At 46.0% G+C, this 24,230-nt stretch overlaps 1 pseudogene; it reads left to right on the plus strand.

The window, feature by feature from the left end:
• The window catches only part of LOC141164059 (DNA-directed RNA polymerase III subunit RPC2-like), a 338,189-nt pseudogene that overhangs the window by 282,792 nt on the left and 31,167 nt on the right, over positions 1-24,230 (plus strand).

The raw sequence follows: 24,230 nt of genomic DNA on the forward strand, positions 1-24,230 counted from the left end.
CCATGATGTGCCTACTGAAACAGACTAAGGGACCTTTTTAAACTCGTAGGAAGCCTTTGCAGGTGTTTTTTGTTAATTCGAATTTACTGAAATAATGACTCTTGTGTTTTCATTGGCTGTAAGCCATAATCATCAACATTAACAGAAATAAACACTTGAAATAGATCCCTCTGTTTGTAATGACTCTATATAATATATGAGTTTCACTTTTTGATATTCTAATTTAGTGAGAAGCACTTGTATATACCAGAATGGGGGATATATATATATACACCAGGATGGGGAATATACAGTGGGTACGGAAAGTATTCAGACCCCTTTAAATTTTTCACTCTTTGTTTCATTGCAGCCATTTGGTAAATTCTAAAAAGTTCTTTTTTTCCTCATTAAAGTACACTCTGCACCCCATCTTGACTGAAAAAAACAGAAATGTAGAAATTTTTGCAAATTTATTAAAAAAGAAAAACTGAAATATCACATGGTCCTAAGTATTCAGACCCTTTGCTCAGACACTCATATTTTAGTCACATGCTGTCCATTTCCTTGTGATGCTCCTTGAGATGGTTTTCCTCCTTCATTGGAGTCCAGCTGTGTTTAATTAAACTGATAGGAACTTGATTTGGAAAGGCACACACCTGTCTATATAAGACCTCACAGCTCACAGTGCATGTCCGACAAAATGAGAATCATGAGCTCAAAGAAACTGCCTAAGGAGCTCAGAGACAGAATTGTGGCAAGGCACAGATCTGGCCAAGGTTACAAAAGAATTTCTGCATTACTCAAAGTTCCTAAGAGCACAGTGGCCTCCATAATCCTTAAATGGAAGAAGTTTGGGACCACCAGAAGTCTTCCTAGACCTGGCCGTCCAGCCAAACTGAGCAATCATGGGAGAAGAGCCTTTGTGAGAGAGGTAAAAGAAGGATGCCAAGATCAGTGTGGCTGAGCTCCAGAGATGCAGTAGGGAGATGGGAGAAAGTTCCACAAAGTCAACTATCACTGCAGCCCTCCACCAGTCGGGCCTTTATGGCAGAGTGGCCCGACGGAAGCCTCTCCTCAGTTCAAGACATATGTAAGCCCGCATAGTTTGCTCAAAAACTCATGAAGGACTCCCACACTATGAGAAAGAAGATTCTCTGGTCTGATGAGACGAAGATAGAACTTTTTGGTGATAATTCTAAGCGGTATGTGTGGAGAAAACCAGGCACTGCTCATCACCTGCCCAATACAATCCCAACATGCTATGGGGATGTTTTTCTGCTGCAGGGATAGGATGACTGGTTGCAATTGAAGGAAACATGAATGTGGCCAAGTACAGAGATATCCTGGATGAAAACCTCTTCCAGAATGTTCTGGACCTCAGACTTGGCCGAAGGTTCACCTTCCAACAAGACAATGACCCTAAGCACACAGCTAAAATAACAAAGGAGTGGCTTCCGAACAACTCTGTGACCATTCTTGACTGGCCCAGCCAGAGCCCTGACCTAAACCCAATTGAACATCTCTGGAGAGACCTGAAAATGGCTGTCCACCAACGTTCACCATCCAACCTGACGGAACTGGAGAGGATCTGCAAGGAAGAATGGCAGAGGATCCCCAAATCCAGGTGTGAAAAACTTGTTGCATCATTCCCAAGAAGACTCATGGCTGTACTAGCTCAAAAGGGGGCTTCTACTCAATACTGAGCCAAGGGTCTGAATACTTATGACCATGTAATATTTCAGTTTTTCTTTTTTAATAAATTTGCAAATATTTCTACATTTCTGTTTTTTTTCAGTCAAGATGGGGTGCAGAGTGTACGCTAATGAGAAAAAAATGAACCTTTTAGAATTTACCAAATGGCTGCAATGAAACAAAGAGTGAAATATTTAAAGGGGTCTGAATACTTTCTGTACCCACTGTATATATACACCAGGATGGGGGATATACAGGTGCTTCTCACTAAATTAGAATATCATCAAAAAGTTAATTTATTTCAGTTCTCCAATACAAAGCGTGAAACTCCTATATTATATAGAGTGATTACAAACAGCGTGATCTATTTCAAGTGTTTATTTCTGTTAATGTTGATGATTATGGCTTACAGCCAATGAAAACACAAAAGTCATTATCTCAGTAAATTAGAATAATTAACAAAAAACACCTCTAAAGGCTTCCTGAGCATTTAAAAAGGTCCCTTAGTCTGTTTCAGTAGGCTCCACAATCATGGGGAAGACTGCTGACTTGACAGATGTCCAAAAGAACGTCATTGACACACTCCCCAAGGTCCCAGAGTCTGGAGGAAGAGTGGAGAGGCCACAATCCAAGCTGCTGGAGGTCTAGTGTGAAGTCTCCACAATCAGTGATGGTTTGGGGAGCCATGTCATCTGCTGGTGTAGGTTCACTGTGTTTTATCAAGACCAAAGTCAGAGCAGCCGTCTACCAGGACATTTTACAGCACTTCATGCTTCCCTCTGCCGACAATCTTTTTGGAGATGGAAATGTCATTCTCCAGCAGGACTTGGCCCCTGTCCACACTGACAAAAGTACCAATACCTGGTGTAAAAACAACAGTATCACTGTGCTTGATTGGCAGCAAACTCGCCTGACCTTAACCCCATAGAGGATCTATTATAGAGAATCTATGGGGTTTTGTCAAGAGGAAGATGAGAGACACCAGACCCAACAATGCAGACGAGCTGAAGGCGACTATCAAAGCCACCTGGGCTTCCATAACACCTCAGCAGTGCCACAGGCTGATCGCCTCCATGCCACATTGCCGCATTGATGCAGTAATTGATGCAAAAGGAGCCCGACCAAGTATTGAGGGCATTTACTGATCATACATTTCAGTAGGCCATAACATTTCGGATTTTAAAATCATTTTTCAAGCTGTTGTTATAAAGTATTCTAATTTACTGAGATAATGGCTTTTGTTTTCATTGGCTGTAAGCCATAATCATCAACATTAACAGAAATAAACACGTGAAATAGATCACTCTGTCTGTAATGACTCTATATAATATAGGAGTTTCACGTTTTGTATTGAAGAACTGAAATAAATTAACTTTTTAATGATATTCTAATTTTGTGAGAAGCACCTGTATATATACACCAGGATGGGGACCTATATACCAGGAAGGAGCCCAATAAGGGTGACATTACTATATAATGGAGTAGAAGGTGGAACTTGTATGTCCTTATAGGACTTAGAACGCTATGAGGGCAGGTCCAAGTAGATATCTTGCACTAGGGTCCATCGGACTCTTGTTACGCCACTGCCTACGTAGGTTCTGTTAAGTGAAAAAAAAAAATTCTGTTACTTTAACAATCGTCAAATTTTAGCTAAAGATCAAATACATTAAAATTCTTCATTTACCCTGAGAAGCAAATAACGGTGTTCATTACATTCACATAAGACGCTTCCGCGCAGATCATCCAGGTCTTTGCTGTATCCTCTAAATTGGGACTTCTGAGAATTATTTACTTATTTTGATTGAATTTAATTTTTTTCCCCTATTTATAAAATGAGCTAAATGTTTTCATTTCAAGAAAATTGTGCCTGTGATCGGGTGTGAGTCTAGTCCGTGGCGGCAGTATTATTCTGGAGATTACCCCATAGTATGTAGCATTCGGGGTCTTTTTATTTGAACCGCTGCATCTGAACTGAAGGGTCATTTTTTTTTTTTTCTTTTTTCCCCTGAAATTTTTTTTCACTAGGGGAAAAAGTGGAAAACAAACAAGTGCTGGTCAACAAGTCCATGCCGACCGTCACCCAAACCTCTCTAGAGGGCAGTAGTGTGCCTCAGCAACCGCAGTTTAAAGATGTGCCTGTGACGTAAGTGAATACGGGGAATTCAAGTGTTTTTTTCTGAGCTGAAGTTACAACATTATTAAGTTTTATATAGTATGACTTTATCTTACTATGTCTTCTGGTTGATTATTCCCCATTATAACCTACCTGTTAGACTACAATGGGCCCACTTGTAAAATAAAATGAATCCTCACGCCCACTTGTAAAATAAAATGAATCCTCACCCCCCTGTGTTCCTCGCTGGTCTCCTCTGTGTTTATCCATCTCCTCCAGTATCACAAGACCACTGCAGCCAATCAGTGGTAGTGGTGATGCAGGCGAGAGCTTGAAGACTGCTTCTTCCTGTTCAATCGGAGATCACTGCTGCAGCCTTTTAGTGTCTGCTGATCGACTGCAGCGGTCACGCGACATCCCGTGCCAGACAAATAAGACTGGCTGGAGATTGGACAGTGGTCCTGAGGAATGGTGCGGTCCCAAGTAAGTCTCTTTTGAAGACCTCATGGAGAAGCCGTACTTTCCCCAAGATCCACTTTTATGTATCTCCATTTCAGTAGCTCTCTATATTCTCAGGATATTATAGGAGCTCAATTGTGTCTTCTGGTGGCAAGATCATGAACTGAAAAGATATCCGAGATATAAGACCTTCTAAACTTTTTATATTTCCTTTGTAGCTACAAAGGCTCCACTGAGTCTTATATCGAAAAAGTCATGATTTCCTCCAATGCAGAAGAAGCGTTTCTCATTAAAATCCTACTGAGACAAACACGGAGGCCCGAAATTGGTGATAAATTCAGCAGCCGGCACGGACAGAAAGGTGCAGTACTTTATATTCGCTTCACGATCCTTATCTGTCACTATGGGGGGCTCGCTGGGTGAGCGCAGCTACAGCGGGTGAAATAAGTATTGAATACGGCAAATCTATTTCTAAAAGGTGCTATTGACATGAAATTCTCACCAGATGTCGGTAACAACCCATCCAATCCACAAAGGCAGAGAAATCAAACCATAAATGTCCATAAATTAATTTGCATAATAATGAGAAATGATGCAGGGAAAAAGTATTGAACACATGAAGAAAGAGAGGCGCAATAAGCCATGGAAAGTCATGACATTAGCTGAAACGTATCAGTAATTACAAAGCAATCCTGTCAGTTAGTGAACAATAATATCAGCTGGTTCAACTGATGGCCTATAAAAAGATGCCACACAAGAAACCTCTCAGGATGGGTAAAACCAGGGAGCTGTCTCAAGACCTTCGCAACCTTATTGTTGCAAAACATACTGATTGCATTGGTTACAGAAGAATTTCTAAACTACTGAAGGTTCCAGTGAGCACTGTTGGGCCATAATCCGGAAGAGGAAAGAACATAAGTTTACCATAAACCAGCCATGACCAGGTGCTCCCCGCAAGATTTCAGACAAAGGAGTGAAGAATTATCAGAAGTGTTGTCCAAGAGCCAAGGACCACTTGTGGAGAGCTACAGAAAGACCTGGAATAAGTAGGGTACAATTGTTTAATAAAAAAGTAATGCACTCAACCTCCATGGCCTGTATGCACGGACACTGCGCAAGACTCCAGTCCTGAATAAAAAGCATGTTCAAGCGCGTTTAAAGTTTGCTCAACAACATTTAGTGAACCCTGTGAAATACTGGGAGAATATAGTCTGGTCAGATGAGACTAAAACTGAACTCTTGGGATGCCATAATACACCATATTTAGAGGTCAAAAAGGCACTGCATATCACCCCAAAAACACCATACCAACAGTATGGTGTGGGGCTGTTTTTCAGCATACGGCACTGGCAAACTTCATATGATTTGAAGGAAGGATGAATGGACAAATGTACTGAGACATTCTTGATAAAAATCTGCTATCATCTACCAGGATGTTGAAGATGAAACGAGAGTGGACATTTCCACAAGACAATGATCCCAAACACACAGCCAAGGAAACTCTCAACTGGTTTCAGAGAGAGAAAATAAAGCTGCTAGAATGGCCGAGCCGATCACTGGACCTGAATCCAATAGAAAATTTATGGAAGGAACTAAAGCTCAGAGTTCATAGAAGGAGCCCACGAGACCTTCAAGATGTGAAGAGGGTTTGTGTGGAAGAATGGGCCAAAATCACACCTGAGCAATGCATGCGACTAGTTTCTCCATACAGGAGGCGTCTTGAAGCTGTCATCACTTTTGTACAAAATATTCAATAAATTTCAGTAAGCTTGTTCAATACTTTTTCCCTGTGTCATTTCTCATTATTACACATAACAATTTATGGACATCTATGGGTTGATTTCTTTGCCTGCGTGGATTGGATGGGTTGTTACCGAGATCTGATGAGAATTTCATGTCAATAGCACCTTTAGAAATAGTTTTACTTAGAAAATTGGTGACGTGTTATATATTTCTAATATAGGTTTAGCTCGATTTTCCTAGAGTTCAAAGCAGGAATCGGTGCTGGGACCCTCCAACCATCATCTGCAGCTCATGGTCGTGTCATCTTTTATTTGGCAGACGAATATTTGGACCCCAAGAGCAAAGGTCCAAATATCTCTGCACCCCAACCTCCTACTCTTATAGGCAATTGTAACATACCTGGCGGCGTCCTTGCATGGTGGTCCATCTCCCACTGTGCAAGAGGGCGCACTTGATCTCCTGTCCAGAATGTCTCTCTGGCTTCCCTCCATGCTGTCTGTTTGTGTCTGTTTCTGCTGCTTAAGGGCGGCGCCCGATCACTTCCTGCCTTTTGTACCTGCTGTGGGTCACACCCCTTGTGCGTCCTCAGCCTATTGCTGTCTGTCACTTGGTATATAGCTCAGCAGCTCCCTTCTATCCCGGCCTGAGCATAGTGTTTCCTTCAGTGTGTGCTTGCACTCTGAAGGTGCCAGGTCCCGTCTCTTGTCTCCTGCTTTTTGTATCAGTTCCCGTGTCTGAACTGAGTCCTGTATGTCTCCTGCCTTGCGGTATCAGCTCCCGTGTCTGAACTGAGTCCTTTCTGTGTTCTCTTGTCTGTCCTGTCTGAACACGCTCCTAGCCTGTTCCTCCTGCCTTCTAGGGGCCGATTACCTAGACCCGTTCCTGTATCTTGTCTGACCTGTCTGAACTCGCTCCTAGCCTGTTCCTCTCGCCTTCTAGTGGCCGATTTCCTAGACCCGCTCCTGTGTCTGGTCTGTCCTGTCTGAACACGCTCCTTGCCTGTTCGTTCCGCCTCTCTGGGGGCCGTATTCCCAGACCCGCTCCTGTATCCCTCTGCAGTGTCGGTCTCCTCCGTACACTCAGTTCCAGTCTGAACTCTCTCCTGTCCTTTACCTGTTTTGCCTCTATGTCCGTTCCCTTCCTTTTTCTGCAGAGTCTGAACTCGTACCTAACTCCTGCTTGTTGTCTCTGCAAGTACTGTGTGAGTATCTGGCTCTGTCTTTCCCTTCCTGTCTGTTCCGTGTGAACAGAGCCCTGTCCTCCCTGCTCAGCCTTGTCTGCACTCTAGCTGTGCTTGCCTTTACCCCCCTGCCTGCATACCCGCCTGCCTGCATACCAGTCGTGCCTGCCTATACCCACCAGTCTGTGTGCCAGCCTACCAGCCTGTTCCTGTATTCCCCTGTGTGGGTCAACAGCCGTGTCCGGGGTCTGTCCTGGAGTAGCACCTGGTCCCTCTGCTCGGTTCCTCCTTGGTGCACTGGCGTCGTATGCCGTCGTGCGACCCTGGTCGGATCGGGTGAATACTTAGTCACGCCCCTCCAGGCATTCACTCTCCGGCACGGTCCAGTGGAATCACTACCAATCACACGCACACGCCGCTTAGCCCGGGCGTGTGCATAACAGCAATGAGCATACTGTGTTAAAAGGTTTATCCAGGACTATTTTGTTTTATTTACATTTTAATATGGGCCTAAAAACTAACAGGCAGGTACTAGCTAACTACCTGCCCATTCTACTCGGCGGTGGTACAGAGTGGTCACCAACTGCTCCTGCCAGAAATTCAGCTGCTCCATGTCAACAGAGCTACTCTGTCGCTGGGGCGTGACTGTCGACGTCGTGCTGATTGACAGTGGGCTCCCCGCAGTTAGGCAATGGGGAGCCGGCAGTCAATCAGCATGACGTCGGCAATCACGCCCTGTCAACACAGCAGTTGGAAGAGAAGATGCTGCTCTGTGGACGTGACGTCAGCGGAAGCCTCTTAATCCCCAGCAGGTGCGGTCTGTGCTGGTGAAGATTGGCACCAGGCACAGCAGCCAGGTAGATGGCAACTACCTGCCTCTTAGTACTTAAGTCCATTTTAAAAAGGAATAATAGTCCCGGACAGCCCCTATTAAGTGGATAGATAAACAGATGACTGCGTATATTTGTAAAAATATAATTCATATATATATATCTATAATATAACGGGAGATGCGTGTCTCTGTCCGAAGCCTCGATAGACTACGCATGCGTGACTCGCAGTCTGGCTCCAGACAGAAGACCCGCATCCAGCCGTTACAGGTAAGACAGCCACTGCCGTGGGGTCCGGGCCCGTGGCCGGAGGGGGCCCGTGAGGGCCCCAAGCAGCGTGGGAACGAGGAGGATAGGTGAGTAGGAGGTGGCGGCGGCGGCAGAGGAGCGGGTTGCAGCAGTGGAGGAGCGGCGCACACTACCACGTGTGCCCGCTGCTAAAGGGACATGAATATTCCCTCTGAGGCCACTCCCATGGGCGTGGAGAAGACGGAATATTCATTCTCTTTAGTAGCGGGCACGGAGGAGCGCTGAGCTCCGGCTCCTGCTGTCAGTGGCCGCCGCTAAAGAGAAAGCATATTCCGTCTTCTCCACGTCCATAGTCTCGGCATGGAGAGGAGTGAATGTGTGGCAGCAGCTCACCTCGGCTTCTGAGAGCGCGCGCAGCTCAGATGCCGACATGAGCTGCTGCAGACAGGACGCAGCGCTGGAGCAGAGGTGAGGAAGGAAGGTGAGTATAAGTGTTTATTGTTTTATGTGTGCAGTGATTGGGGGGATGAGGACACATACCTGGAATGGGGGATTGAGGAGGCCATGCATACCAGGATTGGGGGATTGAGGAGGCCACACATACCAGGATTGGGGGGTTGAGGAGGCCACACATACCAGGATTTGGGGGGTTGAGGAGGCCACACATACCAGGAATGGGGGATTGAGGAGGCCACACATACCAGGATTTGGGGATTGAGGAGGCCACACATACCAGGATTTGGGGATTGAGGAGGCCACACATACCAGGATTGAGGGGTTGAGGAGGCCACACATACCAGGATTGGGGGGTTGAGGAGGCCACACATACCAGGATTGGGGGATTGAGGAGGCCACACATACCAGGAATGGGGGATTGAGGAGGCCACACATACCAGGAATGGGGGAATGAGGAGGCCACACATACCAGGAATGGGGGATTGAGGAGGTCACACATGCCAGGGATTAGGGGATTGAGGAGGCCACACATACCAGGATACTTGGATTGAGGAGGCCGCACATACCAGGAATGGGGGATTGAGGAGGCCACACATACCAGGAATGGGGGATTGAGGAGGCCACACATACCAGGATTGGGGGGTCGAGGACGCGACACATACCAGGAATGGGGGATTGAGGAGGCCACACATACCAGGACGCGACACATACCAGGATTTGGGGATTGAGGAGGCCACACATACCAGGATTTGGGGATTGAGGAGGCCACACATACCAGGATTTGGGGATTGAGGAGGCCACACATACCAGGATTGAGGGGTTGAGGAGGCCACATATACCAGGATTGGGGGGTTGAGGAGGCCACACATACCAGGATTGGGGGATTGAGGAGGCCACACATACCAGGAATGGGGGATTGAGGAGGCCACACATACCAGGAATGGGGGATTGAGGAGGCCACACATGCCAGGGATTAAGGGATTGAGGAGGCCACACATACCAGGATACTTGGATTGAGGAGGCCACACATACCAGGATTTGGGGATTGATGAGGCCACACATACCAGGAATGGGGGATTGAGGAGGCCACACATACCAGGAATGGGGGATTGAGGAGGCCACGCATACCGGGAATGGGGGTTTGAGGAGGCCACGCATAGCAGGATTTGGGGATTGAGGAGGCCACGCATACCGGGACCGAGGATGAGGAGAGCCACGCATACCGGGATTGGGGATGAGGGGAGCCACGCATACCGGAAATGGGGATGAGGGGGGGGGCCACACATACCGGAAATGGGGATGAGGGGGGGGGCACGCATACCGGAAATGGGGATGAGGGGGGGGAGCCACGCATACCGGAAATGGGGATGAGGGGGGGAGCCACGCATACCGGAAATGGGGATGAGGGGGGGAGCCACGCATACCGGAAATGGGGATGAGGGGGAGAGCCACGCATACCGGAAATGGGGATGAGGGGGGGAGCCACGCATACCGGAAATGGGGATGAGGGGGGGAGCCACGCATACCGGAAATGGGGATGAGGGGGGGAGCCACGCATACCGGAAATGGGGATGAGGGGGGGAGCCACGCATGCCGGAAATGGGGATGAGGGGGGGAGCCACTCATACCAGAAATGGGGATGAGGGGGGGGCCACGCATACCGGGATCGGGGATGAGGGGGGGAGCCACGCATACCGGGATCGGGGATGAGGGGAGCCACGCATACCGGGATGAGGGGAGCCACGCATACCGGGATCGGGGATGAGTGGAGCCACGCATACTGGGATCGGGGATGAGGGGAGCCACGCATACGGGGATGAGGGGAGCCACGCATACCGGAAATGGGGATGAGGGGGGGGAGCCACGCATACCGGAAATGGGGATGAGGGGGGGAGCCACGCATACCGGAAATGGGGATGAGGGGGAGAGCCACGCATACCGGAAATGGGGATGAGGGGGGGAGCCACGCATACCGGAAATGGGGATGAGGGGGGGAGCCACGCATACCGGAAATGGGGATGAGGGGGGGAGCCACGCATACCGGAAATGGGGATGAGGGGGGGAGCCACGCATACCGGAAATGGGGATGAGGGGGGGAGCCACGCATACCGGAAATGGGGATGAGGGGGGGAGCCACGCATACCGGAAATGGGGATGAGGGGGGGAGCCACGCATACCGGAAATGGGGATGAGGGGGAGAGCCACGCATACCGGAAATGGGGATGAGGGGGGGAGCCACGCATACCGGAAATGGGGATGAGGGGGGGAGCCACGCATACCGGAAATGGGGATGAGGGGGGGAGCCACGCATACCGGAAATGGGGATGAGGGGGGGAGCCACGCATGCCGGAAATGGGGATGAGGGGGGGAGCCACGCATGCCGGAAATGGGGATGAGGGGGGGAGCCACGCATGCCGGAAATGGGGATGAGGGGGGGAGCCACTCATACCGGAAATGGGGATGAGGGGGGGGCCACGCATACCGGGATCGGGGATGAGGGGGGGAGCCACGCATACCGGGATCGGGGATGAGGGGAGCCACGCATACCGGGATCGGGGATGAGTGGAGCCACGCATACCGGGATCGGGGATGAGGGGAGCCACGCATACGGGGATGAGGGGAGCCACGCATACCGTGATCGGGGATGAGGGGAGCCACGCATACCGGGATCGGGGATGAGGAGAGCCACGCATACCGGGATCGGGGATGAGGGGAGCCACGCATACCGGGATCGGGGATGAGGGGAGCCACGCATACCGGGATTGGATGGTGGGGACAGGATGGGGGCAGCACATACCTGCATGGGAGACCATATACCAATAAAAATGCTCGCCAACCGGGCGTAGAACGGGTTCAATAGCTAGTGTATGTATATATATATATATATATATATATATATATATATATATATATATATATATATATAATATATACAACCAATATTACAACATGGTAAATGGGATGATGGACAACCACTATCTTAACATGTAACCATTAGAAAAACACTTTTTGGAAAACGTTTCCTCCCGCCGTCCCTGCGCTCTCTCCTCGCCCTCCCCACCCATCTAATACTCCCCGGCATCACTGCTTTAGTCCTCTGATCTGCAAACCCTTTTTGTTGGAGGTGTTAATCCGTTTTCACATGACAGACTGAGAAATGCTCTTAAAGACCGATCATATATTGATTTCTTAACATGAAAGAACCAGCCCTTTTCTATATATTTTTTTTTACCCTTCTCCGGGCTTCTACGAGCTAGAGAAAATATAAAGGAAAGAAATCTTTAGTGTTGAAGAAACAGATTCCTTGTCTGGTTTTCCAAGTGCGAAGATTTCTCCTTTTTGTAAGACCGTCGAGGTGTTGATTTGAAGGCATCAGCGCCCCCCTTTATCCCTTTTCTCCTTGCAGTAATACTTTGTTGTAAGCCTCGCCTGCTTAAAGCTGATACTTTGTGCTCCATTGTGTTTTAATTCTCCTTCTATCTCTTCTGCTTTGTAGTAAAATGTATTCACAATGTAGATTGGATTTGTAACGATCAGGTTTACAAATCCAACATAGAACAGCAAAGTAAATATAGTATTGCTGGAGTCGTGTTCAAGGGATTTTGATGTATGTCCCCTTTAAAAAGGTTTGGTAAACTTTGAGGACTTTTTTTTTCTTTTTAATGTGTAAAATTTTGCACTTCTTTCCTTCTATAGCCTCTGTGCACTTTCTTTTGCTGGCTGCAGAATGAGTTAACTGAGAATCTATCAGTGAGCTCCTTCTAATGGTTTGGAACTCTTTTCTCATCTCTGAGCTGATTTTTTTTTTTTCCCCTCAAACACATGGACCTAAGTAAGAAAAAAAAAAGCTCTCTTAAGATATACAACACCCATAAGCCTTATTTATCAAGTGTCAAATTGTCTCCATTCATTGTTTTTTTTTTTCATCTTTGTTTTTTATATCATGGCTTGTTTTGTTTTGTTTTGTTTTGTTTTTAATCCTTAAAAAAACACAAGAAGAAAAAATTGGATGCAACATATGTTAAAAAAAAAACACATATACAGTCATGGCCAAAAGTGTTGGCACCCTTGAAATTGTTCCAGAAAATGAAGTGTTTCTCCCAGAAAATTATTACCATTACAGATGTTTTGTTATACACATGTTTATTTCCTTTGTGTTTATCAGAACAACACAAAAAAAACAGAGAAAAAGGCAAATTGGACATAATTTCACACAAAACCCCAAAATTGGGCCGGACAAAAGTGTTGACACCCTCAACTTAATATTTGGTTGCACACCCTTTGGAATAAATAACTGCAATCAATCGCTTCCTATAACCATCAGCTTCTTACATCGACTCTTCTTTTTCAAACTGCTCCAGGTCTCTCATATGTGAAGGCGTCTTCTCTCAACAACAATTTTAAGATCTCTCCACAGGTGATCAATGGGATTTAGATCCGGACTCATTGCTGTCACTTCAGAACTCTCCAGCGCTTTGTTTCCATCTATTTCTTGGGGCTTCTTTAAGTATGTTTGGGGTCATTGTCCTGCTGGAAGACCCATGACATGGGGTGCAAACCCAGCTTTCTGACACTGAGCACTACATTGCAACCCAAAATACTGTGGTAATCTTCAGATCTCATGATGCCTTGCACACAGTCAAGGCACCCAGTGCAACAGAGAGCAAAAGAACCCCAAACATCTTTGAACCTCCATCATATTTGACTGTAGGTACTGTGTTTTTTTCTTTCTAGGCCTCATTCCGTTTTCAGTAAACAGTAGAATGATGTGCTTTACCAATAAAGCTCTATCTTGGTCTCATCTGTCCACAATACACCTTTCCCAGAAGGATTTTGGCTTATTTATGTACATTTTGGCAAACTGCAGGCTAGATTTTTTATGTCTCTGTCAGCAGTGGGGTCCTTTTGAATCTCCTGCCATATTGTTTAATTTCATTCGGATACTGACAGATAGTTCACGCTGACACTGATGCATCCTGAGCCTGCAGGACAGCTTGAATTTCTTTGGAACTTGATTGGAGCTGCTTATCCACCATCCGGACTATCCTGCATTGCAACCTTTCATCAATTTTTCTTTGCCGTCCACGTCCAGGGAGATTAGCTACAGTGCCATGGGTTGTAAACTTCTTGACTTATGTTGCGCACCATGGACAAAGGAACATCAAGATATCTGGAGGTGGACTTGTAACCCTGATATTGTTCAACAATTTTTGTTCTCAAGTCCTCAGACAGTTCTCTTCTCCTCTTTCTGTTCTCCATGCTTAGTGTGGCACGCACAGACACGCAATGCAAAAATTTAGTCTACTTCTCCCCTCTTGTATCTGGTTTCAGGTGTGATTTTCATGTTGCTCACACCTGTTACTTGCCACAGGTGAGTTTGAATTAGCAGCACGTGCTTGAAACAAAGTTGTTTACCCACAACTTTGGAAAGGTGGCAACAATTTTGTCTGGCCCATTTTTGGGGTTTTGGGTGAAAGTATATCCAATTTGCCTTTTTTTTCCCTCTTTTTTTTTTTTTGTATTTTTTTTTGTATTGTTCCAATACACACAAAGGAAATAAACATGCCTATAACAAAATATGTGTAATTGCAATAATTTTCTGGGAGAAATCCTTCATTTTCTGGAACAATCTCAAGGGTGCCAACACTTTCGGCCATGACTGTACTTGCTTAAAAATTCATCAGTGTTACAGCAGAATATTTTGTTATTTTTCACAAATTAAAATGTGTAGCTGTTAGAAATTAATAAAAAATGTGCAGTGAAACCGACCTTACCTAGTTATATTTTGAAAAGGTTTAATAAATGAGGCCTATGGGGCTGGTATACAGTAATGGGGCTGTCCACTACTTTGATGTACATGGCCTATGCTTTGGGTGCAGACAGACGACCATATAAATCGGACTGAGATCAGACCAGAATGCTCTGAGCGGTCGGTGACTCTACCAACCCGAGCTTGACATCATATATTTCTATGCAGCGGTCCTGCTCGGGTCGCGAAATCCATGGCCAGTTCATGCATTGCGGTCCGATCTCTATCCAATTAATATGGCCATCTGACTGTACCTTTAGGATAAGTCATCAATTTTTAGATCTGAGGGGCTCCAACACCAGGCCCACCCACTGGTCTCTTGTTCCATTTACTTAAATAGGAGCTGAGCTGCAGTACCTGAGAGCAGCCACTAGGCAGTGTACTTAGTTGTGCTGTTCCCAGGGCCGGCTCCAGGTTTTTGTGGGCCCTGGGCGGAAGAGTCTCAGTGGGCCCTTTTAATACATACCACAATTCATGATGCACATATACCGCAGAGATAGATAGGTAGATTACAATGCCGAATATTTCACTTCTTACATTACATGAGCGTTATCTATTGTAAATTCCACAATAGCTCAGACACCGGCGAATCGCTCCATACAGAATACTGGCCCCCATATAATGCTCCATACAGAATAATGAGCCCCATATAAAGCTCCATACAGAATAATGGACTCCATATAATGCTCCATACAGAATAATGGACCCCATAAAATGATGCATACAGAATACTGGCCCCCATAAAATGCTCCATTCAGGATACTGGCCCCCCATATAACGCTCCATACAGGATACTGGTCCCCCATATAACGCTCCATACAGGATACTGGCCCCCCATATAACGCTCCATACAGGATACTGGCCCCCATATAATGCTCCTTACAGGATACTGATCCCCATATAACGCTCCATACAGGATACTGACCCCCATATAACGCTCCATACAGGATACTGACCCCCATATAACGCTCCATACAGAATACTGGCCCCCATATAACGCTCCATACAGGATACTGACCCCCATATAACGCTCCATACAGAATACTGGCCCCCATATAACGCTCCATGCAGGCTGTGCCCCCACATAATGCCTCATTCAGGCTGTTCCCCCCACATAATGCCCCATGCAGGATGTCACCCCCCTCCATTATAATGTCCCTTGCAAGATGTCACACACCCCTCATAATGCCCCATGCAGGATGTCACCCCCCTTATAATGCCCCATGCAGGATGTCACCCCCCCTCCCTATTAATGCCCTATGCAGGATGTCACCTCTCCCCTCTCTTATAATGCCCCATGCCTCTATACATTAGAAAAAAAAAATCAAATACTCACCGCTTCTCCTCACCTGCTGCTGCTGCTCTGGACTCCAGCGTCGCCGGCATCTTCCCGCTCTGCGCTGTGACGGCTCAGGAGACAGCGCGGTGCAAAGACGTCACCGCTCCCTCTGACCTGAGACGTCACGGAAGACACCGGAGCTGCTGCGGAGGCACGGGGAGGGGTAAGTATTGTGCCGGCTGCCGGGGCCCTGGGGGGGGAGCGGGCGCTGACACCGCTCTCCTCCACTCACGGGTCCCATAACGCAGCGGGGTGCCCGACAGTGAGTGGGCCCCCCCTGTCTGCTCAGGGCCCCGACACTTGCCCGGGTGTTTACTTTACCGGCCCTGCTTGTTCCAAACTGCAAGTGGCTGATCGGTGGGGGTGGCAGGTGTCGGATCCCCAAGGATCTGACATTGATAACCCATCCTAAGGATAGGCCATCCATATTTAAGTAGTGGATGGCCCCTTGAAGCTGTAATTCTGAACCAGAATTGGAAGAGAGTTATTACATACTACCTGTTTTTTCCTTTCTGGACATGGTATGTGTAAGGTTGTCACCATTTCACCCAAAAATACCAACTGAAAACAAAAGAAAAAAAAAAGAGTAGAGTGACTTCATGCAAATACTTTATCGAATATCCCTGAAGTCTAGAGTGCTAAATATATGAATATCCCTGAAGTCTAGAGTGCTAAATATATGAATACCAACTTCCCTGGTGGTCTAGAGAAGTGCTGGATTTAATGAAATTATCCCTGGTGGCCTATGACATGAAAGTGGTTATTGCTAAAATCCCCAGTAACTACATTAGTGAGGGGTTCATTTTTCATTCCCTGGTAGTCTAGTGTGGTGAATGTGTTAAAAACTATGGGCACCTTTTGAAATTGAAAAAATTATTTTCACTTATGTTAGTAGCTGTCTTTAGTTAATACCATTGCACTAAGTTTCAATCTACAATCTTTGTTTTTTGATTCACTTTTGGGCGCCTGCTATGCATTGTGCTGTTTCTGACTTTTATTTTGTAGGAGTGCGTTTCCCAGTAATGTAGGCTGGATGTGTCAACTGCGTGTATCCAAGGTGCTGAAATAGCTCATGTATCTTGACTAGTGATGAGCTGAAGTGCTCGCTACTCCAGTTTTCATCGGGTATGCACCGAGGTTCGCTGGAGCTTGAGTGACATGTTCGAGTCCCCACCCCGCATGTTTCGTGGCTATTAGACAGCCAAAAAATATGCGGGGATTGCTTGACATACACGGGCAGTCTTCACGTGTTTTTTGGCTTTCTAACGGCCGCAAAACATGCTGGGCAGAGACTCGAATATGTCGCTCGAGCACCTGCTAACCTCTGTGCGTACCCGAGCACCCGATGCAAACTTAACCCCTTCAGGACCCAGCCTATTTTGACCCTAAAGACCTTGGCATTTTTGTCAATTCTGACCAGTGTCCCTTTACGAAGTAAAAACTCTGGAACACTTCAACGGATCCTAGCGATTCTGAGATTGTTTTTTCGTGACATATTGGGCTTCATGTTAATATTAAATTTAGGTCGATAATATTTGCGTTTATTTGTGAAAAAATCAAAAATATGGGAAAAAATGTGAAAATTTTGCAATTTTCAAATTTTGAATTTTTATTCTACTAAACCAGAGAGTGATGTGACACAAAATAGTTAATAAATAACATTTCCCACATGTCTACTTTACATCAGCACAATTTTGGAAAAAAAAAAAAATTTTTGGTAGGAAGTTTGAAGGGTTCAAAGTTCATCAGCAATTTATCTTTTTTCCAGCAAAATTTACAAAACCATTTTTTTAGTGACCACATCACATTTGAAGTCCCTTTGAGGTGTCTTTATGACAGAAAACACACAAAAGTGACACCATTCCAAAAACTGCACCACTAAAGCTACTCAAAACTACATTCAAGAAGATTATTAACCCTTCAGGTGCATCACAGGAACTAAAGCCACATGGAAGAAAAAAATGAACATTTTTATTTTTCTAACAAAAATTTTCTTTTAGCCTAAATTTTTTAATTTTCACATGGGTAACAGGATAAAATGCATCCTAAAATTTGTTGGTCAATTTGTCCTGAGAACACTGATACCTCATATGTGGTCATAAACCATTGTTTGGGCACACGGCAGGGCTCAGAAGGGAAGGAGCGCCATTTTACTTTTTGAATGGAAAATTAGCTCCAAAAGTCAAATTGCGCTCCTTCTCTTCTGAGCCCTGCCATGCGCCCAAACAGTGGTTTATGACCACATATGAGGTATCAGTGTACTCAAGAGAAATTGACCAACACATTTTAGGATGCATTTTATCCTGTTACCCATGTGAAAATTAAAAAATTTAGGCTAAAAGAAAATTATTGTGAAAAAAAAAGTACTTTTTTGTTTTCACAGATCATTTTGTGAAGCACCTGGGGGTTCCAAGTGCTCACTATGCATCTAGATAGGTGCCTTGGGGGGTCTAGTTTCCAAAATGGGGTCACTTGTGGGGGAGCTCCACTTTTTAGGCACATTAGGGGCTCTCCAAACGCAACATGGTGTCCGCTAACAATTTGAGCCGATTTTCCATTCAATTTGTTTGTGGACACCATGTCGCGTTTGGAGAGCCGCTGTGTGCCCAAACATTGGAGCTCACCTACAAGTGACCCCATTTTCGAAACTAGACCCCCCAAGGCACCTATCTAGATGCATAGTGAGCACTTGGAACCCCCAGGTCCTTCACAAATTAATCCGTAAAAATAAAAAGTGTTTTTTTTTCCACTTTTTCATTTTTATGAATCAATTTGTGAAGCACCTTGAGGTTCTAAGTGCTCACTATGCATCTAGATAGGTGCCTTGGGGGGTCTAGTTTCCAAAATGGGGTCACTTGTGGGGGAGCTCTAATGTTTGGGCACACAGCGGCTCTCCAAATGCAACATGGTGTCCGCTAACAAATTGTCGGCTCAAATTGTTAGAAGACACCATGTTGCGTTTGGAGAGCCGCTGTGTGCCCAAACATTGGAGCTCCCCCACAAGTGACCCCATTTTGGAAACTAGACCCCCCAAGGCACCTATCTAGATGCATAGTGAGCACTTGGGACCCCCAGGTCCTTAGCAAATTAATCCGTAAAAATAAAAAAGTTTTTTTTTTTCCACTTTTTCATTTTTATCAATCAATTTGTGAAGCACCTGGGGGTTCCAAGTGCTCACTATGCATCTATATAGGTGCCTTGGGGGGTCTAGTTTCCAAAATGGGGTCACTTGTTGGGGAGCTCCATTGTTTTGACACACAGGGACTCTCCAAATGCAACATGGTTCCAATTTGTTAGCGGACACCATTGTGTAGTGCATGTCAGGTTGGTGTGCGGTGTGGTATATTGTAGTGCATACACCACACACACACACACAATCTCATATACACTACAACACACACACCAACCTGACATAGCCTCCTCAGCTGAGTACGCCCTAGACTGGGATGAGCGGGACGGGCGGGACATTTTGTGTGCTTTCTACGTGTGTAAAAAAAAAAAAAAAAATCAAAACTTTATTATAGTGTGAGTGTACGTGTGTGTGCTTGGTGTAACCTTCTGCAGTCACGTGTGGGGGCGGTCAGGCGTAGGGGCCGGTCAGGCGTAGGGGGCGGTCAGGCGTAGGGGCCGGTCAGGCGTAGGGGGCGGTCAGGAGTATGGGGCGGTCAGGAGTAGGGGCCGGTCAGGCGTAGGGGGCGGTCAGGCGTAGGGGGCGGTCAGGCGTAGGGGGCGGTCAGGAGTAGGGGGCGGTCAGGAGTACGGGGCGGTCAGGCGTAGGAGGGGGCTGAGGAGATGGAGGAGCCAGCAGCAGCAGCAAGGGGGGTGATCACTGGGGCAGGAGCTGGCAGCAGCAAGGGGGGGTAGGAGGCCGGCAGCATCGGGGGGTGATTACTGGGGCAGAAAGGGGAGCAGGAGCAGGGGGGTGATCACTGGGTTTGCGGGGGGGGGATGATGACTGGGATGGGGGGGTGAACACTGGGAACAGGGGGGGGTGAACACTGGGGGAGGGGGTGATTATTGGGAGGTGGGGGGTGATATCACTGGGACTGGGGGATGGTGGGTTTGATCACAGGAGCAGGGCATTTACACTGAGCCTGCTGCTGCTGTGATCACAGTCCAAGTGGAGGGGGGCTGGAGAGGGGGGCGGGGGGGGTTGCAGGGGGGGTGGGGTGGAGGGAGGAGGGGGGGTCGGGGGCAATACTACCTGCTGATCAGCGACGGCGGCGGCAGACGCGATCCACAGGGTCCACAGCAGGGGGTCCGCAGCAGGGGGTCCGCAGCAGGGGGTCCGCAGCAGGGGGTCTGCAGCAGGGGGTCCGCAGCAGACGATCCAGGGTTGGGAAGGTGCTGGGAGGTTTCAGCCATCCCTCCATATCTGATTGGGGCTAGTATCCATGTGACGCTAGCCCCCCAATCAGATCTGGGGGGAGGGGGGGAACAGAGGTGACACTCCCCCCAGCCAATGGCTGATGCTGTAAGCATCAGGCCATGCCCAGATTTAAATATTACACCAATTTTCATTGGTGAAATATTTAATTCATACCGATTGGCAGTTTCACTAAAAGTGAAAATGAAACAGCCAATCGGAGGGGTCCCAGGCACGGGGGGGTTAATCCACCCCCCGCGGGGTCGACTTCAGGATGTCCAGTTGCAGTAGCAACTGTGACACCCGAGCGACCCCGCTCGCAGGCGCTGCAGGGGCTCTTTCCCTCCATGTCACAGACGGTGTGACACGGGTCGGGAACGAACTGTTTTCCATGTCACAAATGGTGTGACACGGGTCGGGAAGGGGTTAAGTAGCGAGCACTTGCGCTCATCGCAGCTTCTATCCTGCAATTCCCTCTTCATGTTACCTTCTATTTAGCATCTTTTCTTTTGGCCTTCTTGAGGTACTTTCCTCCTTTCCATACTATTCAGATCTCTATAGACTCCCCCTTCACTCCCTGTTGTTATCTCTAATAGTGTTGAGCTAATTTGTTTGGCAGAGTTATCTGGCAAATCAGGGATGTTCGTGGGCGGAGCCTATTTTTTTGGCGCGAACAAGCTGGAACCCCAAACAGGAACCCGAATTTGAAATGCCGAACAAATTCGCTCAACACTAATCTATTAACACTGAGAGAAGGGGCGGAAAAGCCGTCAGAACCAGGAACAGGATCTCTAGACTGATTAGTAACATTTTTCCAGAGCACTCAGCTAGATAAAGAACTTGAATACTCTGCAAAAGTAAAATGATAGAAAGTTTTTAATGAAGATAATTTAGAAAGTTGGCTAACTTTTCATATTGTAAGCAAGTGAACACTGAAAATATTGTGCAAGGGGATCTTGAAAACCAAATTACTACAGAAGCTAAATAAACTGAGCAATAAAGATACATTTTTAACGTTATAACGTTAGTCTCAGAAAACTGGAATATTCCTTTAAATATGTAAATCACACTTGAACAATACACAAGTGCCTCATCTGTCTTTGGACTAAAAGTCCCAGCAATGCTATCTTGTATAAAACCCACCACTGTTCAGTGTAATGCAGGGGTGAGCCCACCTGCTGGGTGTTTGCTCTCCAACAGCTGTAGTACCGCAGGTTGCTCAACCCTGATTTATAGCAACCAGCAAATGGTTAGATAGGTAATGCAGGACTGAGCAACCTGCAGCACTACAGTTGTTGTGAAACTACAACTCTCAGCATGCCTTGACAGTGAGAAGTTGATCTCCTCTGTATTATCTAGATCAGCAGCTTGTTAGCTATAATATAGGAGTAAGCAACCTGTGGCATTTAAAAGAGGACCTGTCACTTGAGCAAAAAAAGTTAAAAACCTTGTAAGAATCCCTGAGCTCCCCTCATTCTGTCGCTTTCATCCGTTTTGTGCTGTGTCACTCCATTGCGGAGATATTCACATTTGTTTCTTCTGGAGCGCACTATGTGAAATCTCAGCTTTCAGTCCAACTGGGAGTTTTCTTTGGGGGCAAGCACTTTCGACCCTCCCTGTCAGACTGGGAGGTGAAAGCACACGCCCCCAGAAAAGACTCGGAAGAAACGCCCAGTTGGACTTAAAGCTGAGATTTCACATACTGCTCTAGTGGAGAAACTAGTGTGAATATCTCTGCAATGGAGCGACAGCGCAAAATGGAAAAAAGCCGCAGAATCAGGGGAGATCAGGGATTTTTACAAGGTATGTGATTCAATTTTTCTTGAAAGTGTCAGGAGCTCTTTAAGCTGATGAGAAACTGTGGTTGTTCACACCAGCTGTAGTGGCTCAGGTTGCTCACTCCTACTTTGAGTCTATGCTGGTCATTATAATGCAGGGGTGAGTAAGCACTGTAGTGCTGCAGGTTGATCACTACTTTTGTATCTAACCTGCTGCTGGTCATTATAATTCAGGGGTGAGTAACAGCTGTAGTGCTGCAGGTTGCTCACCCCTACTTTGAGTCTATGCTGGTCATAATAATGCAGGGTTGAGTAACAGCTGTAGTGCCGCAGGTTGCTCACCCCTACTTTATTGAGTCTATGCTGGTCATAATAATGCAGGGGTGAGTAACAGCTGTAGTGCCGCAGGTTGCTCACCCCTACTTTATTGAGTCTATGCTGGTCATTATAATGCAGGGTTGAGTGACAGCTGTAGTGCCGCAGGTTGATCACTATTATTGTTTCTAACCAGCTGCTAGTCATTATAATGCAGGGATGAGCAACCTGTGGCTGTCAGGGCATGCTGGGATTTGTAGTTTTGCATCAGCTGAAGTGCTTCAGGTTGCCAGCTCATTTTGCAATCACAATAAAAGGATGATCTAAAAGTAGTTTGTGAGGAAATACAAGGGGGATAAACAATGGCGCTTGTGTTCTTCCCCCCCGGACAAGTGTCTGCCTCTTGCACAATAGCGATGAAAGCGCACAGTGTTGGGCGAGTTCCCTCATAAAGAAGTCGTCCCTCCTGTAAGTACATTCCCATTTAAAATGACCAACTAATTGGCAAGTAGTAGCCGCGAATGAGGCTCCTTTTCATCCTCTAGGGTCTTAGTCCGTGTCCTCCGTCCCATCTATGAATTCCGTATTAAATGCTCATTTAGAGGTAAGCAAATATTTAGATCCCCCCTCTCCTTCCTTCCTCGCGCTCAATGAGTGACCCCCCGACCTCCCAGCACATTGTTCAGCGAGCGCTGCTGACTTTCTCTCCCTCCCCATTTATGGCACAGAATAAAATTACAGTTCTCCACTAAGCATAGCATTATTTTTATTTGTGCAGTATGTGTGTTTTGTCAAGTTCCTGCGGTTGCTTTATAACAGGGTCGGAGCATTGTGAGGATTTCAATTAATCAGCTCCTTTGTGTTCTTACCGCTATGCAAATGTATTACTCCGCGCCTCTCAGGGGCTTCTGGGAACGCTGCGCTGCAGATGTATTGTCTCCTTCATAAGTTTTAAGTAGAAGCCGAAGATCAGTTCACTTCTCTGTTTAACTAGGAAGCGGAAAAAAAGTGTTTGTGGTTTGTTTTCTCCACTTATTTTACACTACATGGTGTCTCTTTAGCTGTTTTTGTGGCAGGTTAATGAAATATATTGGTGAATAATAGCTTATATCGAATTATATTATTACCCTTTAATTAAAAAGAAATATACATTATAATATTTTACAATTTAAAGAGAGTTATAAATAAATATCAATTATTAATATTGATAGCAAATAAAAAAAAATTATCCTTGGTCCATTTCTGGTGTATCCTGAAAACATGATTTAAGGTTGTTGTTTTTTTTTATATTGTGTTCAAACTAATGTAAATAGAAGTAAAATAACATATTGGATGTAATACACAGATTTAATTATATATTGCTGACTTGGTATATAATTTTATTTTAGAAAATGTATAGGTATGTGTCTGTGTTTATTATATATAATCAACATCCATACTAAGATATATATATATATAACTCTATCTAGAGAGAGGGAGAGATATTCTATTTGCGCATATATGCAGTACAGACCAAAAGTTTGGACACACCTTCTCATTTAAAGATTTTTCTGTATTTTCATGACTATGAAAATTGTACATTCACACTGAAGGCATCAAAACTATGAATTAACACATGTGGAATTATATACTTAACAAAAAAGTGTGAAACAACTGAAAATATGTCTTATATTCTAGGTTCTTCAAAGTAGCCACCTTTTGCTTTGATGACTGCTTTGCACACTCTTGGCATTCTCTTGATGAGCTTCAAGAGGTAGTCACCGGAAATAGTTTTCACTTCACAGGGGTGCCCTGTCAGGTTTAATAAGTGGGATTTCTTGCCTTATAAATGGGGTTGGGACCATCAGTTGTGTTGTGCAGGAGTCAGGTGGATACACAGCTGATAGTCCTACTGAATAGAATGTTAGAATTTGTATTATGGC

The sequence above is a fragment of the Phyllobates terribilis genome, unplaced genomic scaffold (genome assembly GCF_046119375.1).
Source record: "Phyllobates terribilis strain yellow unplaced genomic scaffold, ASM4611937v1 Scaffold_10__3_contigs__length_209671492, whole genome shotgun sequence".
Taxonomy (NCBI): domain Eukaryota; kingdom Metazoa; phylum Chordata; class Amphibia; order Anura; family Dendrobatidae; genus Phyllobates; species Phyllobates terribilis.